At 39.7% G+C, this 8,258-nt stretch overlaps 1 protein-coding gene across 1 annotated transcript in view; it reads left to right on the top strand.

Annotated features, from left to right (window-relative positions):
• Nucleotides 1-5,800: 5,800 nt before the first annotated feature.
• LOC105560448 (lachesin-like) overlaps nt 5,801-8,258 on the top strand; it is a 148,754-nt gene continuing 146,296 nt past the window's right edge. Inside the window, exon 1 of the mRNA XM_012009578.1 lies at nt 5,801-6,215. The gene's annotated coding sequence lies outside the window, so the exon portion shown is untranslated. The remainder of the gene's footprint in view (nt 6,216-8,258) is intronic.

Below are 8,258 nucleotides of genomic sequence, written 5' to 3'. Positions count from 1 at the left end.
CAAACACTTATTATTTAGAGTGTAAAGAGGCTTACTGTATTTATCGCGTAATACTAAATCGACGTTGACAGGACAAAGAAAGATGAAGACAAATAACGCGCGCGAGTGCTATTCGCACTTATCGAGCGTGTGGAGCTCGAGGATGAGACCGTCCGCGAACGCACTCGACTCGACATGTACCAGGTTTAAATTGTTATTCGAATAATCTCGGAGTAAAGCGAGCAGTTACGAGCGTATCCCGTAACTTTGGCGCCGTTGCAGAAAGTGGTAACAAACTCATAATTGTAACCATTAGGAACACGGTATGTCACGGCCAACTAACGTCTATAACTAATTCACTTGCCGCGCGAGCGTTTCCGACTTGGCATGTCCAGGGCGTATTTATCACGAATCGGGGATATGCCGAATGTGCGCGCGCGAGAGCAACTTTCGGCCGATTCAATCCGCGACGCTAACGCAACATTCGCTTATAAATATTAATAAAATGGAACGGGTCCGATGCGAGACGAAAATGTATTCATATACGGAGGGCGTAGCACGAGATTGCATCCAACGTGGCAGAAGCGTAAATTGATGTCGGATGGCTTTCAAGTGTAAGACATTAAATTCAACTCTGAACTGGAATATTTTGAAAAGACAGAGAGAGAGAGAGAGAGGTGGTTAAGCGATATCTTAATGATTCTAGATACATAAAAGGGGCCCATGTACAATGGTGCAAAAATGGTGCTAAAATCACGCAAGGTTGTGATACGCATTCTTTTTTAAATCGCAATAATTGAAGTGTCGGCATTAAACAAAGTTGAGAAGATTAAAGTTATCCACGGCAAGTTTAAAATCTACTGAAAGAGCTTGCTAATACTTTTAATGCAACGAGATTTGCAAAGGCAAAAGTTCGCAAAAGCGGAAATACGGCCGCGCCGCGGGATGGAATATGGGACGCTCTTAATTATTCCGTTCGAGGCAACGCGTTACGCCGTATTAAGCTTCCAAAATTCGGCCAGTTGCGCCTTTCCGAAACGTCGCGCATTAAAACACACGACCGGTTGACAGAGAGAAATAGAAATGATCCGATTTGAAAGAGTAAAAAGGGACGCATTATGCTCGACCGCGCGCGGGGCGTTAGGTAAAAACCCATCCGGCCGGTATCTGCACTTCAACCACATCCCGCGGCCATTTGCATCTCATTCCGGGCGTTATCACTTTCATTAACGAAGTGAAATAGTAGATTTCCGGGCTCACGTGTTGCGGACGCAAATTTCGCGCAAATGCGCAGTGCGCGCCGCGCGATAAAAACTCGGACGATGCGCGATTGCGCCAAGTTTTCGACCTGCTCGCGTTACCGCGGCGCAAAATCGACGGAGATGAAAATTGCACGTTGCACATGTGGAAAGATTACGTTTGGGAAAACTTTCGCTGTGAATAAAATCGAATTCTAATTTTAGGAAAAAAAAACGATGTTTCCTTCAATACGAAGTTACAGACACGTTGTCAACTAAGTGTAACCAACGATGTATTTATGTAATTATCTGTCTATTGCTCAATCGGCTACGTCGTATTCGGGGCTTTATCGTTTCCGGCAGGATTACAGTCGAACGAATATTTTATTCTAACTGACAGAAAACCTTTAATTATCGTGACCTGTTATTGTGCAAGATACGACACTTTAACAACTCCTCGATCCATTCAAATGACATGTTTTTTAAATCATAACATCTCTCTTACGTATCTAATTAATATTAAATATTACAATTCGGTTGACATCTTAAATTTTTTAAACCTTCAAGTGAATGAAGAGGATCAGATTTTCTGTAAAAAATTATTCTTTCGTCACCTTTAATTGTATAAACTTAATTTTTCTTGCAAAAATAATTCCCAATTTGTTAAAATAATTCGTATACAAGTGTTGGGTGTACTGAAAGCTTGGTGTCTCCTGCGGAAAAAATTTCACCGTCGAAATGTGTTATGTGTTAAAAACTTTGAACGATAAAACTTTTCTTAAGTCAATTTTTTCAATCATGCCTCTGCTGAGACGCCCAAGATGGGTAAGTCGTTTCGTGATTGCGAACGCTGCCGTCTTAAAAAAGATTGGCATGAATTGACGGTGAGGCGTGTAATGAGGACGGTGTATCGGCACTCGCGGCACGTAATCGAATGAGAATCACGGTGGCCGATAGAAACATTATTGACGCTGTCAGGGCCGACGAGAATTAGGTTTAAGACGCTTCCGGGAAGGAAGACACCTCTCCTCCGGCGAGAGGAACGGAATCGCGAGGATCCTCGAGATCTTATGGCCCCTGGGGTGTCCCCGTTCTCAGCGGGGACAGGATCGAACGACGGATAATATTTGAGTTTTCGAAGGCCATCAAGCGCGAACGCGGGGGAGACAAGGCCGAAGGTCGTGGGTTAAGTAAGTGGTTAAGAGGATGGCGCTGTGCTGCTGGGGTAATGGAATAAAAACACTCGACACACACACACACACACACACACACACACACACAGACATACACCGATGTCACCACCTTCGACCCGGAGGGGGAGGGGGTCGAGTAAGGAGAGCAAAAGGGTGAATGTCTTGCGCTCTCTTTTTCCTCGGACCTGGCGAAAGGAGGAGGACGCGCGCCACGAGAGTTTCATCGAAAAACACTCGTATCTCAAGTCTTCGGGAAATGTAACGCGAAAATATTTCGCGATCAGCAGAGTTGAAATATTCTTTATTAATATCGCGGTGACGTACGAGCGCTCTGTTGTTTCACGGTTCGCAGTCAAATATTGCTGTTAGACGTGCGATTTCTTCAGATGCCTGAGAATAAAGTGCGGGGAGCTTATTTAATAGTATAGAAGAGTATTTTGTAATAGACACCAAATATTTTAGACTTATGCGCCAATTTGATTTTTGTAAATATTTCATTCAGCTAATTTGTAGAAAGATACGAAAGGATTGGAATAAAAAATTGTTAAGTGATCACATTATCTAGTTTTAGGTTTTAAACTTTTATAATTTTTTATATTAACGATAACTTACAAAATGTAATTTACACTTTAAGAAACGTATATTATTTTCCTGAGACATGCATTATCTTTGCAACGTAAAAAACTTTTCACATTTGAAGGATCACATCTTATCGTGGCACTTAGAGCGCCAAATTTTCTTTCAGACAAATACTAATAATCTGGAACGAATATAGAATCGACTACCGCCACAGGCCGGAGAATTAATGTACTTGGATCGAATTATGCGTTTAAATGGAGGAAATATGAAATTTCCTGATATTAAGGGCCGCGCATCGGTATCTGCTCAATCGACAAAGTTGATTACGATCGCGTTTCAACGTAAATTGAACAGACGGGGTCAGGTCGGAAATTTTCGTTAATGGAGCCGATGTGATACATGCGTAAAGAGCTCTATGCATGTGCACGCATCTGCAGCCTCTTTTTGCGCGCGTATGACTGCTTTGGACGTAGTGTGTATGTTTGGGATCGCAATTAGTTTGTAGGACCGCACGTTGTCCTCGATGGGCATTCATTACTAATGCTGCTAATGACGCTTGTCTTGTGCGTCTAGGACACGAAGTAATAATAGTTGAATATACAGAATAGCCCGTTAGAAAACGGCACCGTCACATACCTGCGTTTTATTTTAAGAATATTCCGGATTTTTTTTAATTACCCCTGTTTTACACTTTTTTTATCTTTCATTATTTTTTCCCCCAAAAGATAAGAGACTACATTTGCAAAATCGACTCGATAAAAGGCCATAATATTTATTAACCAGTTACGACCGGGTGAGTATAAAGTCAGTGCGAATACAAAGTTTTAATAATGCGGAACTCCAAAGGGAGGACTATAAACTGCAGGACATTTCTACCCCTTTCATTATTCCGGGGCGATCCCTTTGGAACTGCGAAAACGTATTTAGCGACACGAAAAATTTTACGAGTTAATAAAAATTTATTCCACGCCCACACGTGTGTGTGTGTGTTCTTCCATTCTTTATTGAGTTACTTTTCCATGTAAACATGTCTTGTAAAACAGTTAAGAATGTTTTATGACACTCGGAATTACAACATCGGCGTATTCGGTATTGCAAAATCAATGTAAGAAACGACCAGAGTATAATCGACTAGAAGTTTTAAACATTTTTAAGGTAAGAACTCGTTTTATCGCCGCAAACAAATTTTGCCGGTGCGCGAAAATAGTATAGTAAAACATTGAAGAGCGGAACAATTTATTTTTATGGAAATACGCGCGTGCATAAAAGATTGTCGTAACACATGTCCCACGGAAAGTATATTCATTTGCGAAACCCAGGGGGTTTCACGCGTCGCGTATCATGCGGAAATTAATTGGGTGTTGGGTGTATATTTGCCGAGTGTGAAATTTTTATTCGACCGCCGCGTCCGCAATCAAATCGTTCATGCTATGAATATCGCATAAATTCAATTCCGTATTGCATTATCTTGTTACGCGAATAGGATTTGACCGCGCGAAAAGCGGCGGCACTTTATTTCAATATTAAATGCGTTTCCGATGTCCCGCGCCTTTAATTATTAAATTTATGCGAGGAAATGCAATACCACCGACGCGCGAGAATAAAAGGAAGGTGCGAGTGGAGAATAACAAGAGAGAGACAGAGAGCCATTTAAAAATGCTGAATAAACATGAAGGCGCGGAGGAATTCTTTGCCACGGACACAGCATAGCCGTACACGCATTAGCGCAAATGACGCGCAATTTGCGAATAGTGTCATTCTTTTGAGATTATTGAAGTTATGAATAAATTTTGTTATCGATTTGCTCTTATTGAATCGCTGCTTGCACATTTCTTCGATAACTATTTCAATATAGTAAATATTACACACAGCGGGGGTTTTTTTTATAACAAAAGAAACTACGGGTACAAGTTTTACCGAATTTTTTTATGTTAGAGAAATATGAAGAGTTTTCCTTTATACGAAAATAAAATTAATACATTTGACTAAACTTTGGTTCGCCTTATTGGAAAAGTCTGACTTTGTCTGACTCTACACCCTTTTCTACTACTACTTCTAGTGTCTGGCTGTGCCTGTTTTTTCTACTTCTGTTGCCAGATTACCTGTTTGCTTTTTTGTATTTTTAATGCTAGTACGTGGCAGAAAATTGATCAAAGTTAACTCTCAATTAACACTCGTGGAAAGAGTTTCGGTAAAACAAAATCTTATCTATTTTGAGTATTTCGAGTAATGAGGAACGCGAGCCTTATTAATGACTGCACATTACTATTGAAAAGAAAAATCTGCTGCTTACAAAATTACCGAGATTTTAATCATGGTATCGTAATTAATTCTCAATTAACACTCGTGAGTTTTGGTAATACAAAATCTTATCTATTTTGACTAATGAGGAGCGCGAGCCTTATTAATGACTGCACATTTCCATTGAAAAGAAAAATCTGTTTCTTACAAAGTTACCTAGATTTTAACCATGATATCGTTAGCATCTTCAGGCTCACCGGCTCGCCGGTGACCACAGCGGCAAGACTCCTTGGAGTCGCGGTCAACTTAAGACGACGCCGCCGGCGTCCACCGGGGATCAGACCCTTGGCACACTCACAAGGTGGGGATTCGGCGTTCCACGTGGAGGCGGAGCGACGTCGCGCGTCGGGGTGCCGAACCGACGCGGGGGCGTCCAACCCCCGAGACGCCTGGTGGGGAGCCGTGGCAAACGCAGTCCCCGACGGATCACCGAGACGGTGCAACGCGTTCCGCCGGCTCCGCTCGGCACCGAGTACCTTCGCCACGTGACCGTCGATAGAAACCGCACCGACTTCAGGACGCTCGATTGGGTCTCCGCGAATACAATCCAGAAGGTTTCGCAATTCAAACGTACTTTGACAAGAAACCCCTCCCGGCTGACTCGAAAAATCAGAATCTTGTGAAAAAACGGGGACAGAGATTACATGACTATGACAGGACAAGATGAAAGGACTTGAGTCCGCGAGATCGGTCGCGAGATTCTGAAGTGCATCTTGAAGAATTCCTAATTTGAGTTTGCGCGATCGTTTCGTGCGTTGGACACGTGATTCCCGCGGGGGTAGCGCGCCCCAAGACCGTCGTGAATGGTGCTGAAAGGTGATGACCGTGTTTTCCTAAGGCCGTTAAAAGGGCGGTTCGTGATGTTTAGCTGCTACGAGAGATTTTAAGTGTACGGATTATCGGGGATAGACTACGTCCTGATAAGGTAAAGTTCCCCTTCGTTTAGGCTTATGACCGTTGTTTTCATTTATACTTTTTCGAATGCTTTTGACCTTTCGCAGTTTGTCAACTTTTGGAAATTATTGCTCGATAAATGGCTTGCGAAAACACTTTTCTTTTAGTATGATAATAGAGTCGTTACTTTTTAACTTTTAAATAGTTTATTCTTGACTTTATTTTGAGGAATGTTCCCATTTAATTTGTCATTACTTTTCTATAAATTCTTTAATAAAATTGAAATAATTTTCATTAAACTACCACTTGAACAGATACACCATGTTTTGCGTGTATGATGTTTTAATGTTCAACGTCGATACAATCTGCATCAAAATTCTGAATTAAAAACAAATTTGTTTAAAATAGATTGGAAAAATTAATTCTCTTATCTTGTTACGTACAGCTTAAAAATGATAAAAACTACTCGTTATTTAAGTCAAATGTTATTTTCGACAATTTGTTGAAACAGAATTTAAGTTAATTTAATTGAAAATAAATTGGGAAAATTAATTCACTTATCTTCTTACGTACAGCTTAAAAATGATAAAAACTATTCGTTATTTAAGTCAAATGTTATTTTCAACCAATTTGTTGAAACAGAATTCAAGTTAATTGACCAATTTCATTCAGCTAAAATATAATCCAGATAATTTTAAAGAGTCGCAATTACAACACGCTAAATGACAGCTAAAACAAAATCCAGTTAGTTAATTTCATAATCCGTAATTAAGTAACAATAATTTTGAAACATATGCAATTGAAAGCTATTACTATTATTAATATTGTTCATTCGTAAACTAAATTATCGTAAACTTATTACGAAACTATACATTAGATTAAACATTTATGTCCCAATGAAAATGACGAGTATTAGTCGTAATTATACGTTGCTAGGCTTTAATAAAAACACATGCATAAGAAGTATCACGGTAACAAAACTTTTCTGCCGTTCAATTTTCTTGTACGACACTCGTAGATGAATATATACTTGACACATATCTACACCGAAAAACGCGGCATCCAGCTACGGAATTAATTCTTCACGGAGTTTGTGGATGATGCGGCGAGGCAGGTCGACGCAGTGCCGTCTCAAAGCGATCCATGAACAATTATCCGCTGCGTTTTTTAAAACGGGAGCTGCCGCGAGCTCCTCCTTTTTCTCTCCCGTAGCGCTTTTATGCTTGCGATATTCATGGCCCGCGGCGAGAGATCGTAAAATGTGACTGTTTCGCAGATATACCTGTCTCCGCCCCGCTTCGTTCCTTCGCTTGAAAACGACGGAAATAGCGACGGTTTGCGCAATACCGTTTATTCCTGCTTTCGCTTTCCGCTTTTCCGAAGCACGCTCTCATAGAATTCTCATTGCTAGGTTCATTGAAAAACGGATAAATTTTGCGATGTAGCGTTAATTAGAAACGTGAATCGCAGCTTTGTATCTACCCTACCTTTTTATCAACAGCTTGATCGTTGCTGAACATCTAATTTGAATTGCTTTATGATATGCATTCGTGCAATTTTGCAGATGCAATTTTAAAATTTAGCAAAAATTTGATTTTTTGTTTACAAAAATGATAAACACAATGTCAAAATTCTTGAACAAAAGACGATATCAAATTTACGGAACAACAGGCGACATCAAAATTCCGACAAACAAAAGGTTGTTTATCATTTGAAAAAGGAGAAAATAAAGAGATTCTTATCAGGGTAATTTTTTTCGAGATTAATGATTGGCTATTAAAAATGTAGCAAAGGCAATGCATAATGAGAAGCAGATTTTTCAGTTATTAATGCAAACAGTTTTCTTTATTATACCAATTAATTAAATATCAATTAATTAAATTCAAATTATCCGCCATATAATAAGATTTCGCAGCGATAAAAAGAGACGCATAAATTATTAATGAATTATTTTATAAAGGTTTTGTAAATTTTAAAGGCTAGATAGATATGTAAATGGATTACTTTTAAATCAGTTTAAAATGAGATAAGAGATACACATACATATATGTATATACAGGGTGGGCCATTTTAA

This window comes from Vollenhovia emeryi, unplaced genomic scaffold (genome assembly GCF_000949405.1).
Source record: "Vollenhovia emeryi isolate VEMERY1.0 unplaced genomic scaffold, V.emery_V1.0 DF939230.1, whole genome shotgun sequence".
Lineage (NCBI taxonomy): Eukaryota > Metazoa > Arthropoda > Insecta > Hymenoptera > Formicidae > Vollenhovia > Vollenhovia emeryi.
This window is presented reverse-complemented; position numbering and strand designations above follow the sequence as displayed.